Source organism: Polypterus senegalus, chromosome 13, assembly GCF_016835505.1.
Source record: "Polypterus senegalus isolate Bchr_013 chromosome 13, ASM1683550v1, whole genome shotgun sequence".
NCBI classification, from domain to species: domain Eukaryota; kingdom Metazoa; phylum Chordata; class Cladistia; order Polypteriformes; family Polypteridae; genus Polypterus; species Polypterus senegalus.
Window position 1 is genome coordinate 11,857,861 of NC_053166.1, and position 22,464 is coordinate 11,880,324.

Below are 22,464 nucleotides of genomic sequence, written 5' to 3' on the forward strand. Positions count from 1 at the left end.
AGTGCCTTTCATCTATCTATCTATTATATAATGCCTTTCATCTATCTATCTATCTATCTATCTATCTATCTATCTATCTATCTATCTATCTATCTATCTATCTATCTATCTATCTATCTATCTATCTATCTGTTATATAGTGCCTTTCATCTATCTATCTATTATATATTGCCTTTTTGTCTATATATCTCTCTCCAGCTCTGTCCTCTTCCACCCGACATCCACTGATGACTGGAGGGAGGCGGCCCCTTAAATGGGAACCCGGATGGGCTCCAGCTGCTTCCCGGCACTCCCCCTTGGACACACCCCTGTGTGGCAGAAGTGCCGGCTGTGCACCCGGAAGCTGTCCGGGTGTCTCCTGTCTTCTTCCCCCCAGCACTTCCTGGTTTGGCAGAAGTGCTGGGCTCCAGGGATATTCCGGCACCGGGGCGGCGCCTGGCGGTGGCCACGGGTCCCTACAGGGCTACCCGAGGCCCCCAACATAACCAGGATGGACGCCCCCTCGTGGTCTGGAGGAGGCACAAGCCCTCCTCCGGTCCTCCTGGGCATCGCCCGGCCGGGGACCACACTATCTATCTATCTATTATATTGTGCCATTCCTATCTATCTATCTATCTATCTATCTATCTATCTATCTATCTATCTATCTATCTATCTATTATATATGCCATTCCTATCTATCTATCTATCTATCTATCTATCTATCTATCTATCTATCTATCTATCTATCTAAGTCTACCAATAATTTAATTAAGTTTAAGAAACTGATGTGTGTGAATAATGCAATTTGTAAATTTGATGATGATATGGTACAGTTTTTCTGAGTATGTAGTTTTGTTTTACTTATCTCTAAAATCGAATAATAAATAACATTTGAGATAAATTGGATTGGAGGGTAGAAACAATGGGAGGGGCTTACATAGATAAGGTTTTTCTTGACGTTGTGAGTAATATCTGAATACATAATTGATTGAAACAGGACAATCATCTTTAGGAATGTATACACATTGTTAACTTGGAGCTAGATTTGGTTTATTTTAGGTTTATTATTGTAATTTTATTACTGTGATTACTCAATAAAGTTTGGTTTTAAAAATAAAAAATATCTATCTATCTTTTTACTTTGTCATTGGTTTAAATGCATTGCTCGTTTGCAGTTCTCTTTTTAATTTTCTTTAATTTGTTTCTACATGGTGGTGATTACCAGTGAGCAGTGCAGACAATTGTGTAAATAACGCCATATGCTGAATAAGAAGCATTGACTTCACTGCCATTTTCACTTTTCTGCTCATGAACGGGCATTTTTTTTTACAAAGGAGCACACAGTTCATCATCACTCAGACTTCTACTTTTCTCCCTTTTGTATGTTGTCAGAATTTAAATACATATAAGTGTCCAAAATCAGTAGAAAAGGGTGAAAGAAAAAGAAACTAACAAAGAAAGGTTAAGGTTCTATCTAATATTCTGACAAAAAATCTGATATTTTAGAACTTTCTAGAAGAGAATGAAGAAGGAAACCTCTGTAGGAGACAGACCGTCTCTACTTCAAGGAGCTGACCTGGAAGTGCTTCCAATGTGTGGTGCTGTAACACTGGGCCTGGCACAAAAGAATTCTGAGTTGGGGGTGGAGGACAAAGCTCACCTGGAAGGAAGTGGAAGGTGAAGAAGAAGTAGATGGTGAGAAGATAATTGTGTTTGGGTGATACTATTGCCTGCAGTGGGCTGGCGCCCTGCCCGGGGTTGGTTTCCTGCCTTGCACCCTGTGCTGGCTGGGATTGGCTCCAGCAGACCCCTGTGACCCTGTAGTTAGGATATAGCGGGTTGGATAATGGATGGGTGGATGGATGGATGATACTATTGCTGATATGAAGAAACTTAAAATTCAGCTACCTGAACCGCGGAAATTGTATTGGTGTTGGTGTGTTTGAGGGTTTGGCACCCCCTACAGGTCGCAGGATATACTATATCATATCATATCGTATCGTATCGTATCGTATCGTATCGATCGATCGTATCGTATCGTATCGTATCGTATCGTATCATATCGTATCATATCATATTATATCGTATCATATTGTATCATATCATATCGTATCGTATCGTATCGTATCGTGTATATATATATATATATATTCATCTTCAATTATCCTTATGTTATAAATAGGTTTTATTCTTTTGTTTATTGCTACAAGTGTGTTTGGGTTTTTTTGTGAAACTAAAGTCTATGACCACGCATAACCGCAACAAAGTGAAAATGTAGACCTTTGCCAATTTGTGAGCCTTGTTCATAAACTCTACAGAAGTTTACAGATCTCTTCATATTTGTTGTATCCCGGCTAGAAAGTGAAACAGAACCTTCACTCCACCTGCATGTAGCCTGGCGTCTCTTATGGATTGTTTAATTGAATTGCCAGCATTGCCGAAGGTAAAACTGATAATGAATTAACTGGGTGATCGTACACACACATTCCTACATTTGAACAATGAGATCAGTGAAAATGAAGAACGATGGACTGATTTAAATAAAAACCTGCAGCCACAGGAGTCCCACAGGGCTGGGAAGAACTGGCTTGAGGAAACTGAGATCATGAGGAGCCATTACAGAAATGTTAAAAATGAGAACACTGCTGTGATTTTAAAAGGCATTCTCCGACAAGAACACAGAGACACAGATGGAAAGTTGTTAAGAGAAAATTTTGTGCAGACATGAGAACATCTCTCTTCACGAGGAAAACCACAGACGCATGGAATGAGTTGAAGTGGCAGACAGCGGGACTTTGGCAATTTTGAAAACTCAATTTGATGTCACATCGGGCGAATGGGGATGTGTGAGCTTTGAATGTCCTCTTCGTAACGTTGTTGCATACACAAGTCCCAGGAACGCTCCTCTGGCTCTGATCAGGTGGAAGGAAAAAAAAGGATGTGACACCAGGTGTCGGCTCCACACTCCCTGGTTGCTTCCAGGAGCCTCTTGAACCCGCGACCGTCAATAGTCATAAACCGAGATGAGCTGAGAAAATGAGGACTCACACACACATTCACACTCACGCACACTCACGCACACACACTCAGTCAGTCAGCAAGAGGTTGGTGCAAGTAATAACCAAACAGAATGAATATAACAGATAATACAGGTCAGGTCCGGCCAGATTGGGCAGCATGCACTGGTACAGCACACCCACCACATGATGAAACAGCTCTGCATCCCAGTTGGCAACTCCCTCAGGGCAGACACGTGGTCCAGTCCCAGCTTCTGTAAATGACCCCTCTATCTGCTTCAGCCAGGTGTTAAGTGGGTGTCCCCTTGGTCTGGTCCAGCCACTCAGGTCCTCAACAATGAGGATCACCCTCGGGTAATCCATGACACATGCCCATAGTGCCGTAACTGACACTCCCTCACAATGCAGGACTCATTCAGGATTCCACGAGCAACATAAAGTCAAACCAGCGGGAACCAAGGATTCTCTGAAGAGACACCAAAGGAGTCCAGTCTTCATTTCAGGTCACTGGATAGCGTCCATGTTTCACAACCAGGGAGCACCAGGTCTCTAAAGACTTGGTCCTTCATCATTTTGCAGAGATATCAGGAGTGCCACACACCCCTTTCCAGCAACCTCATGAGCCCCCCGTGCTCTCCTAATCCGTCTACTGAATTCATAGGAAGAGTCACCAGAGACATGAATGTCATTGGAACAGATAATATCCCCATCCATCCATCCATTATCCAACCCGCTATATCCTAACTACAGGGTCACGGGGGTCTGCTGGAGCCAATCCCAGCCAACACAGGGCGCAAGGCAGGAAGCAAACCCCAGGCAGGGTGCCAGCCCACCGTAGGGAACAGATAATAAATACATAAAAAATAATAAATGACCACAACAACATTCTAAAAATGGGAAAACAACGAAGTCCTGCGGTGGGTTGGCATCCTGCCCAGGATTGGTTCCTGCCTTGTGCTGAAAAAAGCACAAAGAAGACAGAGAGAAGCCCTTTAAACAGGACTCAGGGTGGACCTCCGGCTTGACCATAACACTGTGTAGGCAAATGAAGAGCCTGGCCCAGTTTGTGGGTCTTTTTTGGGGGCTTTCATCCTTTTGGCCATGTTTGAGTCACCAGATCACAACACAGTCCTGTCTTTGAACCCTACCATGGTGGGCCACTCCAAAGTGTTTACTCTGCCCTGCCCCTTTGTTATCTGGGGTTGGCATTTGGCTTTATAATATACAGATTCCTTATTTACTAAAAAACGTATTCCAAAGGTGGCAAGTGTTGTGCTGTATTTTAATACCTGTTACATAGAGAAGTGTGTGCGTAGGCTTATTCATTTCAGGGCTATGTAAAAGGAAAGATAAAAAAGCAGTGTAGAAAGAAGCATATAATTTTTCGAGAAGATATCCTGATAATCAGTATACAAATGAGGTACATCACTAAAACCAGCACATAATTCCAGCTCATTAACTCCCTTAATTATAGATCTCTCCTGTTTCATTGAGGCTCGTCCTCTCTGTGCGCCGGTGCCACTTTACAGACGGCGGTGCTCAGATCTGCCACACAATGAGCAGGAGAGACACGTCTGTCAATGTTTTGGGTTATTGGGATTGGCTTTGGCATGCAGGATCATCCCATTTGATACACTTTTTCATGCCGACATGCCCTCCATTTTTATTTTTAAATTGAGTCTGACCATATTTGAATATACACCCGTTGATTTACATTTAACACTGTCATGGACAGCTCACATGTGCAGGCGTCCCTGTAGGGTTGGGTTCTGATCCCTTATCGGGCCAGGAGGCCAGCTTGAAGAAAGGACAGGGGGATTATTTTAAATTACATGCTTCCCGAAACGGCTAGGTGGCAGCAACCTGGAAGACAGGCACACCAGTGGACTACCACAGGGCATGCTGGGAGTTGTAGTGCCATAGAGCAGCCCTGTAGGCGTCCCTGGGTTTCGCTAAAAGGGGTGCCGCGAGGAGCCAGGAGGAGATCTGGATAGGGCTGTAGAAGGGCATCAACCTGGCAGCAGGACTGGTATCTGCTCCTTTGTGCACTGCCAGAATCCTACAAGATGACATCCAGCTGGCTACTGGTGTGAATGTCTCTGACCAAACTGTCACAAACAGACTCCATTAGGGTGACATGAGGGCCTGACATCCTACTGTGGGATCTTTCCTCACAGTCTATCACCATGCAGCTCGACTGGCATACACCAGAGAGTACCACAATTGGAAGCTCTGCCATTGGCACCTCATTCTCTTCACATATGAGAGCAGGGTCACACTGAGTACATGTGACAGATGTGTGACAGACGTGTTATGAAGCCTGCAACATCATCCAGCAAGACTGGTTTGGTGCTGGGTTAGTGATGGCATATCCTTGGAGACCTCCATGTGCAAGGCAATGGGAGCCTGATGGGATGAATTCCTCAGAGCCATTGTTAGACCTTACACTGGTGCAGTGGGCTCTGGGCTCCTCCTGGTTCAGGACAATTCCCAACTTCATGTGGCCAGAGTGTGTAGGTAGTTCTTGGATGACAAAGGCATTGATGCCATTGACTGGTCTGAGCGTTTCCCAGATTTGAATCAATTGAGAACCTCTGGGATTTTCCATATCGGTGCATCCGACTCCGCCAAGTAGCACTACAGACTGTCCAGGAGCTCACTGATGCTCTGCAGATCCCCCCGAGGATACCATCTGCCATCACATCAGGAGCAGGCCCAGGGCATTCAGGCATGTGGGGGACACATCCTACTGAGTCACATGAGGAGATCTACAGTATGTCCCTGGTAATGGTAATGACCAAAAGGACAAGGTTGTGGGTATAAGCAGCTGAGATGAACTTTCTCTGCAGGGTGGCTGGGTGAGAAGCACAGACATCTGGGAGAGGCTGACCCTCCACTTCGAGAGGTGGTTTGGGCATCTGATACTGACATCTCCTGGACACCATCCTGTGGAGGTTATATGGGCACAGCCAGCTTGGAGGAGACCCTGGGGAAGCCCTAAGGCTCACTGAGAGGATGATATCTCCCAAATGTGCTGGAAATGCCTTGAGATCCTACATTCATGAGTTGTCACAAGTGGCTGTGGAAAAATGGACACCACAAAGACTGTGCCCCCACCCCCTCATGACCCGGCTTCAGAAAAACAATGGAAAAAGAATGAATGAATACCACGTGTCAATAAGTCAACCAGCCAGCATTTTAATGTCATCCAATAATACTGTACAATACAATGCAATTTATTTTTGTATAGCCCAAAATCACACAAGAAGTGCTGCAATGGGCTTTAACAGACCCTGCCTCTTGACAGCCCCCCAGCCTTGAGTTTCTAAGAAGACAAGAAAACAAACCTTGTAGGGAAAAATGGAAGAAAACTTGGGAAAGGCAGTTCAAAGAGAGACCCCTTTCCAGGTAGACTGGGCATGCAGTGGGTGTCAAAAAGAAAAGGGGGTCAATACAATACAATACACAGAACAGAACAAATCCTCAATACAGTATAAAAATATTACAAGTACAGAGCAGAATTTAACAGTAGATGATATCACATAATAGGATTTGGATTTGTTCAGCAGTCCTGGAGACCTCAGCCATCAAGCTGCCTCCCCCGACTGGCCATTCCACAGCACTGGGCCAGCCAATCTGATGAAAGGACCACCCTTACCTGACGATTCCTGTGATCCTCCATCAGCGATGACTTTACCTTAGGCAGGCAAAACAACTTGGCAGGTGGGCACCAAGTGGTACATTTGAGTACCGAGAAGAGAAACACAATAGGTGAGGGTTAGTATCAAATTATAACTATCATATTACTTATGTTTTAGTGTTAATGACTGACAACAGAGATGCAGTCTGCACAGTTAATCAGCAGCTCTAGTCAGGGTGTCCTAAACTGAAGTCGTGAGTCTTCAGCCAGGATTTAAAAGCTGAGACCGAAGGGGCATCTCTTATAGTAGCAGGCAGACCACTCCACAGTTTAGGGGGTCCTGTAACTAAAAGCTCGACCTCCCACTGTTATTTTATTAATCCTTGGAATCCTAACCTTGAGATTTTAATGTGCGCTCAGGTTTGTAAGTCATGATAAGTTCAGACAAGTAAGCAGGACCTCAGCCATTTAAGACTTTATATGTTAAAAGGAGGATTTTGAAATCTGCCCTAAACTTAACCGGGAGCCAGTGTAAGGATTTAAGAACTAGAGTTATGCGTTCATATTTTCTTGTTCTTGTAATAATTCTTGCAGCAGCATTTTGGATTAACTGGAGGCTGTATAGAGAACAGTTTGAACAGCCAGTGAACACCGCATTGCAGTAGTCAATCCTACTAGAGATAAATGCATGCATTAATTTCTCAGAATCTTGTTTATTTACAAAGTGCCTTAATTTCCCAACATTTTTAAGATGGATGAAACATGATTTGGACAACTTTGTAATGTGCGCGTTAAATGACCTGCTAGAGTCAAAGATAACTCCTAGATTGCGGGTTGATTCAATAAAATTAATGGGGATTCCAACTGAGTTAAATGGTTGTTGTGATCAGCGTCATTCCCTCCAACAATTAACATCTCATAATAGTGCAGTTATTTTACACAGCATGTAAGGTTTCTTCCAAGCTTGCAAATTCAACGCATTAAATTGACTCGGTGACAAATAACTGCACAACAGCAACATCATTTTCTAATACGTATAGTATATATGGTGATGTGTCATGTTGATTAGCGTGTTCAAATAAGAATTTCACGGCACTCTGTACACCTGGTAATGATGAACATGTAAACCTATGAAAACAAAGTCATGTTTGAAGTAAAAATCTCATGTAATTCCTGATGCAACAAAACTAGTTCTCTGTGCTTATAGCATCACCTTCTGGGCACTTTGGGTATGACACACTAAAATTCGTGATACTAGTACCATCAAATTGCCAGAGTCTTATTTCAGCAAGACATGGAAAACTCAGATAATATTCCCTTCAAGTCTCAACTTCAAATGCTTCCTGCATTTGCCTGATATTTAATATTTTTGTCTCATCTCAGTTTGATTCTGACACCCAGTGCTTCCAGGATACATACCCAATATCTGTGTAATGAAAAAATGTGTCCCACATAGTAAAGTTAAAACCAAACAAACTCTTCCAAGACTACTAATACTCAAAATGGTTATTGAAAACGTATTTTATAAATTATTAGAGTTTGAACACTAGGGAGCAGGTCGAGGAGACCGTGGAGAGGTGGAGATCTGCTCTAGCTAGGAGAGGAATGAAGATCAGTAAGACCACCAAGACAGAATACATGAGTGTGAAAGAGAGGATGCAGGGAGTAGAGTTGGCGAAGGTGGATGAGTTTAAATACTTGGGATCAACAGTACAGAGTAACGGGGATTGTGGAAGAGAAGTGAAGAAGAGAGTGCAGGCAGGGTGGAGTGGGTGGAGAAGAGTGTCAGGAGTGATTTGTGACAGACGGGTATCAGCAAGAGTGAAAGGGAAGGTCTACAGGACAGTAGTGAGACCAGCTATGTTATATGGGCTTGAGATGGTGGCACTGACCAGAAAGCAGGAGACAGAGCTGGAGGTGGCAGAGTTAAAGATGTTAAGATTTGCATTGGGTGTGACGAGGATGGACAGGATTAGAAATGAGAACATTAGAGGGTCAGCTCAGATGGGGCGATTGGGAGACAAAGACAGAGAGGCGAGATTGCGTTGGTTTGGACATGTGCAGAGGAGAGATGAAGGGTATACTGGGAGAAGGGTGCTAAGGATAGAGCTGCCTGGTAAGTGGAGTAGAGGAAGGCCTAAGAGGAGGTTTATGGATGTGGTGAGAGAGGACATGCAGGTGATGGGTGTGACAGAGCAAGATGATGAGGACAGGAAGATATGGAAGAAGATGATCCACTGTGGCAACCCCTAACAGGAGCAGCCGAAAGAAGAAGAATTAGAGTTTCAACACAATTGATTAAATAAAATACAATTAACATGAACATCTATCTAAAATACTGTAGCCCTGGTGCCGAGCGCCAGTGTGGATTCTTTGCTCTTTACATTACACTTCTGGGTACCTTGCAGTGGTGTCACACTGGATGGAATTCATATGTGCCTTGGGAATGCTTGTCGTTTTTATAGGCTCCCTTTCAGTTGGCTCTGAAGCTGCTCATTTGTATGATGGAATGCCAGCTCATACTGTTAGTCATCACCAGGCTCAGAGCAGTCAAATTGCCCTGCCTTCAAAGTCACTGTCACCAGAGACCACTTCCAACTCCTTACAGTGGCACACAAACACTTTGAAACAGAGGGGTAGTCTCGGTTTTTGCAGCGGTTATGTAGCTACTGACAAAGGGGCATCACCTTGGAACGTGTGGCGATCTGTCCATTATATGTGAGTGGATTTGCAGATAGATAGACAGATGTGTTCAGCTGAACGCAGAAAGCGCCGAAGTTACTACAAAAACGAAGAAGATGATATCAGCATTAAACTTAAGTTCTATCTGCTCTCTGTCCGTTGAGGGCACGTTTATATGTTGTGTGTCCTGCAGCATGTACAGTTCAGGTTTTCCGGCCGACAGTGTAGACAGCTTCACCTGCCAAAAGTGTTTAGATAATTTAGAGTTGGTTGGGAAAATACACGAATTGGAGGACCGCGTTAGGAACCTGATAGCAATTAGGCAAACCGAAAACTGGATCGACTTGGTTTGTTAAGACAATTTGGCTGCTTTCTGATTCAGCTTCATCTTTCCAGGTCCCACTGTAGTCAGTGCGTGGCGAAATCAGCAGCACCAATTCAGCCACAGGGAGTGGGTAACAGTAAGATGGGGGTCTAAGAAGCCAAAATTTAGTCTCTCGGCACCCAGGTCACCAGTTTGGACCCAGAACTGTGGAAACTGAGAATAAGAAAGTGCTCATAATTGGTGATTCCGTAGTTTGGAATGTTAGAATTCCAAACTATGTTAAACTAGCAGTTAATGCTAAATGCCTCGCAGGGGCCAAGATTTCTGACATAGAGGCCATTGGACCGTGTGCCGCGATGAAGTACCTACCTTATTGCTGCATGTCGGCACTAATGATATTTATTTACAGCAATCTGAGGTATTAAAGGAACTTCATCTCTATGCACCAAAGCTAAAACAAAATGTCGGAATTTAATTGTATCTGGTCCCTTACCAAGATTATATAGAAGGGATGTGATTTATAGCAGATTGCATTCCCTTCACTGCTGGCTAGAAACCTGGTGTGCAAATAAAAGCATAGCGTTTGTGAACAATTGGGATGAATTTTGGGAAACGCCTGGATTTTTCAAAAGGGATGGTCTTCATCCTAACTGGAGGGGATCTTATGTATTATCCCAAAATATGGCAGCAAAACTGCCTGGTTGACTGATTAGAGCACCATCCAGGCCGCAGTCATGTGATCTTAAATCACAGGCTGTTGTTTATCCCACCTGTTATTTTCCTGAAGCTGTTACCCATAATCCCTGTTGTGGGGCATCCAGTAAATTTAGTCTTGATACAAACCTTAAATTAATTGATAACCAAAAATAAGGTGTATAATTAGACCAAGGGATAAAACCAGACCTCCACCAGGGGCATCTGTAATAGAAATTTAATTCAAATTAAAACAAAAATATATCAGCAGTTCAGAAAGAACCATGCAGTTTTAAATGCTGTTTATTGAACATTCGCTCTCTTGGCACTAAAGCTGTTTTGGTAAATGATATATATTAAGTACAAAATCTGATCTGTGTCTTCTTACTGAAACCTGGCTTAGTAAATGTGACACTGTTCCCTAGCTGAGGCGTCACCAGATGGATACTCGTTCCTTCATAAGTCTAGAGATTCTGGTCGAGGAGGAGGCCTTGGAATAATTCATTGTAACAAAATGCAAATCACTCCTAAAAATTTAGGCAACTTTACATCCTTTGAGGCATTCATTTTAAATATTAAAACAGATTCCAACACAATTATAGTGCTAGTCTACAGACCACCAGGGCCATATTCATTGTTCATGACTGAATTTAGCAACCTTCTGTCTGATTTGGCTATAAATTATGATCACGTAGTTCTGATGGGGATTTTAATGTACACATTGATGTGGAAACTGACACTTTTAGCAAATGTTTAACTTATTTGTTAAATTCAGTAGGATTTTGTCAGATTGTCAAAGGTCCAACTCATAATCATAACATTAGATTTAATTATAACTTACAAAGTTGAAATTCAAAATTTAAATATTACTCCATTAAATGTAGTTATTTCCGATCACTTCTTAATTACATTTGATTTAGTTCTGCCCATGCCAACGCACTCACAGATTAAAACAAAGACAGTGCGACATCTAGATTGTAATTCTGCTTCAAAATTTATAGATACCTTGAGTAAGTCGAGTGTAATTGTGGAAAACCATTTAGATCAGTTAACATCAAATGTAAACGTGGAAAACAATTTAGATCAGCTAACATCACATTATAATGTGACCTTGAGAGATGCTCTGGACACAGTGGCTCCCTAAAACAAAAGTGATCAAAGCACATAGAAACTCTCCCTGGTTTAATGAAAACACTCAGCTCTTAAATTAGAGTGTCGAAAACTGGAGGCAGATGGAGAACAACAAAGCTACATATCTTTGAAATTGCATGGACAGAGAGTGTTAATAAATATAAAAAAAGCCCTCTTTAAAGCTCGCTCAGAATACTATTCTACATTAATAGATAGCAATAATAAAAATCCTAGGGTACTGTTTAGAACAGTGGCTAAATTAACAAATGGGAATTCAGATCAACAGTGCAAAATACCAACAGATATTAGCAGTACAGACTTTATGAACTTCTTCAATGAGAAAATTAAAAATATAAGATCTCAGCATCACAGTACAAACCGCATACTAGCTTAGCAGACCCTGCCTCACGTTCAGCACTTTAGTAATTTTAATCCTGTAACTGAGCAGGAAGTCTTAACTTTAATTTCTAAAATGAAGCCCACTACTTGTTCCCTAGATCCAGTGCCAACAAAACTAGTAAAAAGTGCCATGGATGTTCTTGCAGCGCCTATTCTAAACATTATCAATAGTTCATTACTGCATGGCACAGTACCTGATGCACTAAAAGTGTCAGTCATTAAACCATTACTTAAAAAGTCAGACCTAGACCCACACATACTAAATAACTATAGGCCTATTTCAAATTTACCATTTCTCTCTAAAATACTAGAAAAGTAGTCGCCAATCAGCTTCAGTCACACCTTACGCATTACAATTTATTTGAGAAATTCCAGTCTGGTTTCCGCACTGGTCATAGTACAGAAACGGCACTAACACGGGTTGTAAATGACATTCTGATATCCTCTGATGAAGGAAACTCCACTGTAATTATGTTGTTAGACTTAAGTTCAGCGTTTGACACCATTGACCATTCTATTTTACTGCAAAGGGTACAAAGTACAGTACTCCATCATTACACAGAAGTTCAATATGGTGTCCCACAGGGCTACGTACTGGGACCTTTACTGTGTTCACTTGACATGCTTCCACTGGGATCTCTCATTAGGAAACATAATGTTAATTTTCACTCGTATGCAGATGACACCCAGTTATACCTTTCATTTAAATCAAATGAAGTTTCTCCGATGTTGTCTTTAATTAGTTGTGTTAGTGAATTAAAGGAGTGGATGGATGAGAACTACTGAGAACTACAGATAAAACAGAGATGTTAAGTGTTGGGAGGGAATGACGCTGATCACAGCAATATTCTGTCATCATTTAACTCAGTTGGAATCCCAATTAATTTTACTGAATCAGCCCAAAATCTCGGAGTTCTCTTTGACTCTAGCATATCATTTAAAGCACATATTACAAAGTTCTCCAAGTCATGTTTCTTTCATCTTAAAAATGTTAGGAAATTATGGTGCTTTCTAAATAAACAGGATTCTGAGAAATTAATTCATGCATTTATTTCAAGTAGGATTGACTACTGCAATGCGGTGCTCACTGGATGTTCAAACTGTTCTTTATACAGCCTCCAGTTAATCCAAAATGCTGCTGCAAGAATTATTACAAGAACAAGAAAATCCGAACACATAACTCCAGTTCTTAAATCCTTACACTGGCTCCCGGTTAAGTTTAGGGCAGATTTCAAAATCCTCCTTTTAACATATAAAGCATTAAATGGCCGAGGTCCTGCTTACTTGTCTGAACTTATCATGACTTACAAACCTGAGCGCACATTAAGATCTCAAGATTTCGGTCTGCTTAGAATTCCAAGGGTTAATAAAATAACAGTGGGAGGTCGAGCTTTTAGTTACAGGACCCCTAAACTGTGGAGTGGTCTGCCTGCTACTATAAGAGATGCCCCTTCGGTCTCAGCTTTTAAATCCCGGCTGAAGACTCACAACTTCAGTTTAGCACACCCTGACTAGAGCTGCTGATTAACTGTACAGACTGCATCTCTGTTGTTAGTCATTAGCACTAAAATAAAGTAATATGATAGTTAGAATTGAATACTAACCCTCACTGATTCTGTTTCTCTTCTCGGTACTCAAATGTGGCACTTGGTGCCACGGTCCACCTGCCAAGTTGTTTTGCCTGCTTAAGGTAAAGTCATCGCTGATGGAGGATCACAGGAATCGTGGGGTAGAGGGGTCCTTTCATCGGATTGGCAGGCCCAGCGCTATTTCAGCTGTGGAATGGCCAGTCGGGGAGGCAGCTTGATGGCTGAGGTCTCCAGGACTCTAAACAAATCCAAATCCTAATATGTGATATCATCTACTGTTAAATTCTACTCTGTACTTGTAAAATGTTTATTTTTATACAGTATTGAGGATTTGTTCTGTTCTGTTCTGCTAATTGTACTGTATTAACCCCCTTCTTTTTGACACCCACTGCATGCCCAACCTACCTAGAAAGGGGTCTCTCTTTGAACTGCTTTCCCCAAGGTTTCTTCCATTTTTTCCCTACAAGGGTTTTTTGTCAGTTGTTCCTTGTCTTCTTAGAGAGTCAAGGCTGGGGGGCTGTCAAAGAGGCATGGCCTGTTAAAGCCCATTGCGGCACTTCTTGTGTGATTTTGGGTTATACAAAAATAAATTGTATTGTATTGTATGGCATTGTATAGATAGATAGATAGATAGATAGATTTGATCTGTTCTCCTGTTCTCCCTGTCCTGATGTTGTAGGTGACATTCTAGATCCTGAGTCTCAGTCCAGTAACTCTTCAGAAAGGTGTAGAAAATTCATTTTAGGTTTCTGTGAGGCTGAGGGTCTGTGGGTCAGAACTGGAGGGTGTAATCCTGGAGCGCCTCAGAGGACTGTCCTGCCTCCCTTCCTTCTCTTCGTGAATACTCCATCATCTGCTGCCTTAATAAAGGAGATGAGTCGGAGTACTGGAAGATTGTAGAGGACTTTATCTTCTGGTGCAGTGACAATAACCTGCAACTCAGCATCAGCAACACAAAAGAGCTGGTGGTGGACATCCAGTGTGCCAAGGAGCCTCTGAGACCAGTCACCATTTGGAGGGAGGACATGAAAATGGTGCAGAGGTACAAAGACCTGGGGTGTCCATATAAGCAACAAACTGGACTGGTCTGATAACACACTGGTGCTGGACAAGTAGACCCAGAGAAGACTGGACTTTTTGAGGAGACTCTGGACTTTTGATGTGTGTATCAAGCTTCTGGAAATGTTCTAGCAGTCCATACCCATATGGTGATCTATGCTTTGGTCTTCTGTGAAGCAATCTGAGCTCTTAAGAAGCACAACGACTGAACAAACTTATCAAGAAAGCCTGTGCCATCACAGGGTGAACACTGGACACACTGGAAGCTGTTTGTGGAAAACAGGATGGGGGAAAAATTGGATGCCATCATGAAAAATCCCCTCCAGAAGGCGCTTCTTTGGTGCACGTTTAGCCAGAAGCTCATTCTACCAAGGAATGAGAAGAGCATTTGGGGGTCTTTTCTGCCCTCTGCTATCAGGAAATTCAGTGCTCCTCCATGCATTCTAAAATAAATGCTGAAACTCTTTAAGTTAATTTTTCAATTTCTGTACAATTTACACTATTGATTGATTCATTGATCGATTGATTGATTGTATTATTTGAGTCCATATTGCATTTTTATGTTTCTGCTGCTGTATGCATCCAATCTAATCTAATCAAAAGATGAAGAAGACAAAAGACTAAAAGGAAACCTGAATAAACTTTGAAAAAGCTTTTTTCTTTGCGAAACCTGCAAATTTGGACAAGTAAGTGACTTCAGGAAGTGCAATTTATATCCAATGATCTCTGACATCACAGTCTGCGACCACTGATGAAGACACCAGCAGCCAGTAAACACAATTTCACAAAAAAAACAATTCCTGCATGCAGGCAAAGGAAGACATAAATAAACTGAAAATAACTCGACATCAGAAAGAAAATATTAGCAATAGCTTTCTAGCATCAGAAAAAGAAAACAAAGTCAATCAAGACATCATGGAGCTAGAAAGGAACAATCATCAAAAAATGAAAGGGTTAAATGGGAGAATAACCTGCTAGGAATCAATCACATCACGGAATCAACTGACAATTAATTACACAGGAAAAGAATTCTCAATTAACAGAGCGAGAACCTAAATACAGAAAAATGGGTCAAAAGCCAAAGAATCTAAGACAAGAGGCAAACACAATTAATACAAAATGAAAAGTCTCCATGGAGAAAAGCACAGACTTACAAATCGAAAGTTAGCACACAATGGGAAGAAAGGAGCAAAGGGGCTGAAGTCTAACTCTGATACATAGATAGATAGATAGATAGATAGATATGAAAGGCACTATATGATAGATAGATAGATAGATAGATAGATATGAAAGGCACTATTTGATAGATAGATAGATAGATAGATATGAAAGGCACTATATAGTAGATACAATAAACACAACCAACACTCCTTTCTCCTTGACCACCACTCCTCCTCGAGCTTAGGCCTCCTCCTCCCAACTCTGGCTTCTTTGAGTGGTGGTGGCTGGCCCTTTTTATAACCTACCCGGAAGTGTTCCAGGTGCTTGACCACCTGGTCCTAATTGCACCTCCGAGTGGGGCTGAAGATTCGTCCAGTCAGGCTGCTGAGTCCATGCAGCTCCCCCTAGAGGCCATCCGAGCCCCCAACCAGGCTGTGGAGGACTCCATCTCCCATGGAGCCCTGCAGGTGGTTGAGGAATCACCATCAGCCATGGAGGCGGACACCAAGCTTTCCGGGGGAGGTACTGGACTGCCCATGGTGGCTCCCCCAGAACATAAGCAGCAGGGGTGTCCATGCCGGGCATGGGACCCGGCTGTCCTTCACAATAGATAGATAGATAGATGTGAAAGGAACTATATTATAAATATTACAGCTCTTTATATATATAAATGAACAAATAAATAAATAAACATACACTTTGGTTTGAACACACACCACAGCAAACCACACCACAAAGAAAGAAATTTTAAAAGAAAGAAGTGTTTTGCTATAGCAGTGCCAGTCCCCTGGGTGGCGCTATACTGTCATATTGCTGTTTGCATAAAGGACCGCCAGTTGTGTTTCTTGACTCACTTCTGCCTTAATAACTCGTTGTCTGAAAGTCCTTAGTGTTTCTGTGTCGCAGAGAGGATGTGAAGTGTCGTTCATAATGGCGCTTAGTTTTGCTTTCCTTCTCTCCTCCTCTTCTACCTCCAGGTGGTCCGGAGTTTTTCCTATAAGTAAGCCTGCCCTTTTAATTAGCTTATTGATTTGGTGGGCCTTTGTTGAAGTGACATCACCAGCTCAGCACACCACACTGGCTATCACAGAATTGTAGAAGATATGAAGGATGTCACTTCTCACGTTAGAGGAGTGCAGTCTCCTAAGGAAATAGAGCCAGCTCTTTGTTTTTATGACAGTAAAAAATGGTACTGTTTGTTCTGTTGAGGCAAGAAGAAGAAGAAGAAGGCTCTACAGTTATATAGTACTTTTCTCACTACTTGAAGTGCTTTTCAAAGTGAGTGGGGGGCTACTTCAACCACCACCAATGTGCAGCACCCACCTGGATGGAGCGACGGGAGTCATTTTGTGTCAGGTATGCTCACCACACATAAGCTTTTAGGTGGTGAAGGACTGAGACAGGCATCATATCGCCACAATCCATACTAACCCCTACTTTTCTCTGCTGTTCTTTTTCCAGCTTTCTGTGGTGGTGATCTGCACCCCCACCACCAGATCAGGGAACCATGCTGTCCCTACATTGATGGATTGAAGACCAGAGGTCCACATGACCATCCTCGTCTAATTCTTCCACATGGAGCCTGAAAACCATTTAAGATCAATTTATGTAAAGGGGGCTGGGTGGTCTTGTGCCCTTAAAACCCTTGCAGATTTTGTTTTCTCCAGCCGTCTGGAGTTTTTTTTTTTTCTGTCCTCCCTGGCCATTGGACCTTACTTTTATTCTATGATAATTAGTATTGCCTAATTTTATTTTGATACAGATAGATAGATAGATAGATAGATAGATAGATAGATAGATAGATAGATAGATAGATAGATAGATAGATAGATAGGAAAGGCACTATATGATAGACAGATAGATAGATAGATAGATAGATAGATAGATAGATAGATAGATAGATAGATAGATAGATAATAGATAGATAGATAGATTGATAGGAAAGGCAGATATGATAGATAGATAGATAGATAGATAGATAGATGAAGGGCACTATATAATTGATAGAGAGATAGATAGATAGATAGATAGATAGATAGATAGATAGATAGATAGATAGATAGATAGATAGATAGATAGATAGATAGATAGATGAAGGGCACTATATAATTGATAGAGAGATAGATAGATAGATAGATAGATAGATAGGAAGGCACTATATGACAGATAGATAGATAGATAGATAGATAGATAGATAGATAGATAGATAGATAGATAGATAGATACTTTACTTTACTTTATAAAGAACAATATTATTAAAAAAAAATGCGGTGAAAGTTTTAAAATGCAAGATGGAGAGTACAAGGCAGGTATAACAGTCAATAATTGTATAATAATGTTAACGTTTACTCCCCGGGTGGAATTGAAGAGTTGTATAGTGTGGGGTCTCCTCAGTCTGTCAGTGGAGCAGGACGGTGACAGCAGTCTGTCACTGAAGCTGCTCCTCTGTCTGGAGATGATCCTGTTCAGTGGATGCAGTGGATTCTCCATGATTGACAGGAGTCTGCTCAGCGCCCGTCATACTGCCACAGATGTCAAACAGTCCAGCTCTGTGTCTACAATAGAGCCTGCCTTCCTCACCAGTTTGTCCAGACGTGAGGCGTCCCTCTTCTTTATGATGCCTCCCCAGCACACCACCACGTAGAAGAGGGCCCTCGCCACAACTGTCTGGTAGAACATCTGTTGAAGGACGCCAGCCTTCTTAGGAAGTATCGTCGGCTCTGTCCTCTCTTGAACAAAGCATCAGTATTGACAGTCCAGTCCAATTTATTATCCAGCTGCACACCCAGGTATTTATAGGTCTGTACCCTCTGCATACAGTCATGGGGTCCATGAGTGGCCTGGGCCTCCTAAAATCCACCAGGATCACCAATGCACCTAACCTGCATGTCTTTGGACTGTGAGAGGAAACCTGAGCACCCAGAGGAAACCCACACAGACACGGGGAGAACATGCAAACTCCACGCAGGGAGGACCCTGGAAGCAAACCTAGGTCTCCTAACTGTGAGGCAGCCGTGCTACCACTGCGCCACTGTGCCGCCTACCTACAGGACATCCCCTAATAGACTCTGTCACTCGATTGGTTGAGGGCATTGAGGGTATGGAAGCAATTCTCTCGAGGTGGAGTTAGAAGACGCTGCATGCAGGGCGGTCTTAACAGCAATATAGGCCCCCGGGAAAAGCAGTGCACTGGGGCCCCTACCTAGACAACCACTCAGCAACACAACGTACATAGATTAGCATGGGGCCCCTATGCTCATGGTGCCCCTGGGCAACGGCCCAGTGCGCCCATGTGTTAATATGGTCCTGGCTGCATGGCACCAACAGATAAACAAGTCCAGATTCTAACTGGTAATAATTATTAATTAAAAAAAGTACATGTTGACAAATGCATTATTAAACATCAATCTTGATATGTACAGTGCCCACCACAGTGTTTGAGACAAAGACATGTTTGTTCCTTGATTTCCTCAACTGCTTCACAGTTTAAAATCACAAATCAAACAATTCAGACATTGCAGACTTTTTCATCGCACAACACTTTATCTACACAGTCCCCCCCGCCATTTCAGGCCACCATAATGTTTGGGACACAGCAATGACAAGTCTACTAAAGCCATTGTCACAATTAGCACCTTGTATTATGTATTTATAATTATCTCTTTCAAATTATTACTATCGATTTCACTTACCTTTTATGTACAGGGTGTCCCAAAAGTCACTATACAATTTAAAAAAAAATTCCTAAAAATTACACAAGAAACTGAGTTTATTAATATTTTTGCATCAAAAAAAGAGATTAGCATTTTTACCTGCTAGGCTTGCCATCATGTCCTAACGCCTTGAAGACTAGTTGTATATCTCCACATGAGCGCCTCCATTTTTGACAACTTTCAGCCACCTTCGGACATTTTGCAGCGTTTTCCAGGACGTGCGGATTCTTTCCTCAAGCTGTGACAGGTTACGGGCTTAGTGGCATACACCTTGCTTTTGATATAGCCCCACAAAAAAAAAGTCACAAGGTGTATGGTCAGGGGAGCAATGAGCCCATTTGAAGGGACCCCCTTCGACCGATCCATCGGTCAGGAAACCTCGGACTAACCTGGCAAAGTGGGGAGGGGCTCCATCTCGTTAAAAAGACATCAGCAAGGTCACTCCTCACCTGACGTTGTGGCACAGCAAACTCCTGCAGTATCATCTCCAGGTAATTTTCCCCTGTAACGATGGTCGTGTTACCGGATGTATCGCGGAAGAAAAATGGTCCAATCAACCCAGTGCTAGACATCACACACCAAACCACCAGCTTTGGTGAGTCTCACTCATGCTCGATAATTTCTGCTGGGTTTCATTTTCCCCAAATTCGACAGTTGTGTCGGTTAACCCGACCAGAGAGATGAAAGATAGACTCGTCGCTGGACCATACGTTTTCCAAGAGCTGAGGGTCGTTTTGGTAATGGTGTAGGAGTGATTCACACATTTCCACATGAGCATCATAATCTTCCACTTGAAGTTTTTGAACAACCTGAAGTCGGTACGTATAGAGCTTTATCACTCTCCGAAGCATCCACTGAATCGAGCTTTTGTTGATGCTGAGTTCCAGTGCAGCCCTCCGGATGGACTTTTCCTGGTTTTGCGCGTACGTCTGCTCTAGGAGTTTGGTGTTTTCATCGGTGGTGGTAGTAGCAGGCCTTCCGCTGCATGATTTGTCAAGAACAGATCCCGTTTTGAGAATGTTGCCATGGATAACGTAAATTGTGTTATGCATTGAATAGGGCTGCAATGACTTTTTATTGTCGACGCGTCATACACAGAACCTTCAATAGAGACTCCAGTCACAAAGAACCATATTGGTTTTTATAATTGCAATGCACTACAACAACAACAACAACATTTATTTCTATAGCACATTTTCATACAGATGATGGAGCTCAAAGTGCTTTACATGATGAAGAAAGAGAAAAAAGACAAAATAAATAAGAATTAAAATTAGAGGACATTAATTAACATCGAATAAAAGTAAGGTCCAATGGCCAGGGAGGACAGAAAAAAAACAAAAAAAAACTGCAGATGGCTGGAGAAAAAAAAAAAATCTGCAGGGGTTCCGAGGCCACAAGACCACCCAGCCCTATCTAGGCATTCTACCTAACATCAATGACCTCAATCAGTCCTCATGGTATTAGATAGATAGATGAAAGAAAGTGGTAGAAGTGATCAGTGAGATAGAGAAAAACAGAGATAAAAAGGTAAAAAGATAAAAAGTAGTATCACGGAGCTGCTGGAAAGGCTGCCACTCGGATGCGGCGCCGGAAATGTTCAGGATATTATATTAATATTAATTAATAAATATTCAGGATTATCCTGGAAGGACTTGATGATGATAGTCACGTGGACTTCTGTCTTTTAATCCATCAATGTAGGAACATCACGGTGCTTTGATTAGGTGGTGGTGGCGCAGATCGCCACTACAGAAAACCGGAAAAAGAACAGAAGAGAAAGTAGGGGTTAGTACGGATTTTGGAGCCACCATGGATAATAATGATAATTAATTGAATATACGGACTATCAGGATTAAACTAAAATTAAATTATGAAAAAGCCATGTTAAAGTAATGTGTTTTTAGCAGTTTTTTAAAGTGTTCCACCTTATCAGCCTGGTGAATTCCTATTGGCAGGCTATTCCAGATTTTAGGTGCATATAACAGCAGAAGGCCGCCCGCCTCACCACTTCTTTTAAGTTTAGCTCTTGGAATTCTAAACAGACACTCATTTGGAGATTTGGAGTGTAAGGTGTCAGACATTCTGAAATATAAAATGAAGCAGATTATTTAAGGCTTTGTAAACCATAAGCAGGATTTTAAAGTCAATTCTGAAAGACACAGGTAACCAGTGTAGTGACATCAAAACTGGAGAGATGTGCTCGGATTTTCTTTTCCTGGTTAGGATTCTAGCAGCTGCATTCTGCACTCGTTACAAACGATTTATGTCTTTTTTGGGTGGTCCTGAGAGGAGTGCGTTACAGTAATCTAGTCGACTGAAAACAAAAGCGTGAACTAATTTCTCAGCATCATTTAATGTTATAAGAGGTCTAACTTTTGCTATATTTCTTAAGTGAAAAAATGCTGTCCTAGTGATCTGATTAATATGTGATTTAAAATTCAGATCAGAGTCAAAAGTTACCCCTAAATTGTTTACCTCTGTCTTGACTTTTAATCCAAATGCATCAAGTTTATTTCTAATAGCCTCATTATATCCATTATTGCCAATCACTAAAATTCCTGTTTTCTCTTTATTTAGCTTGAGAGAATTACTATTCATCCATTTAGAAACACAAGTAAGACATTGTGTTAGTGTATCGAAAGATTTGGAGTCATCAGGTGCTATAGATAAGTACAGCTGCGTGTCATCAGCATAGCTGTGGTAGCTCACGTTGTGCCCTGAGATAATCTGACCTAACGGAAGCATGTAGATCGAAAAGAGCAGCGGACCCAAGATAGAGCCTTGTGGACCACCATATAGAATATCATGTGTCTCTGAGATTTGATTACCACAACTCACAAAGAATTTTCTCCCTGCCAGGTAGGATTCAAACCAATTTAAGACACTGCCAGAGAGGCCCACCCATTGACTAAGGCGATTTCTAAGAATATTGTGATTAATGGTATCAAATGCGGCACTGAAATCTAAGTGGATGAGAACAGATAAATGGCCTCTGTCTGCATTTACCCGCAAGTCATTTACTACTTTAACGAGTCCAGTTTCTGTACTGTGATTTGTTCTGAAACCCGAC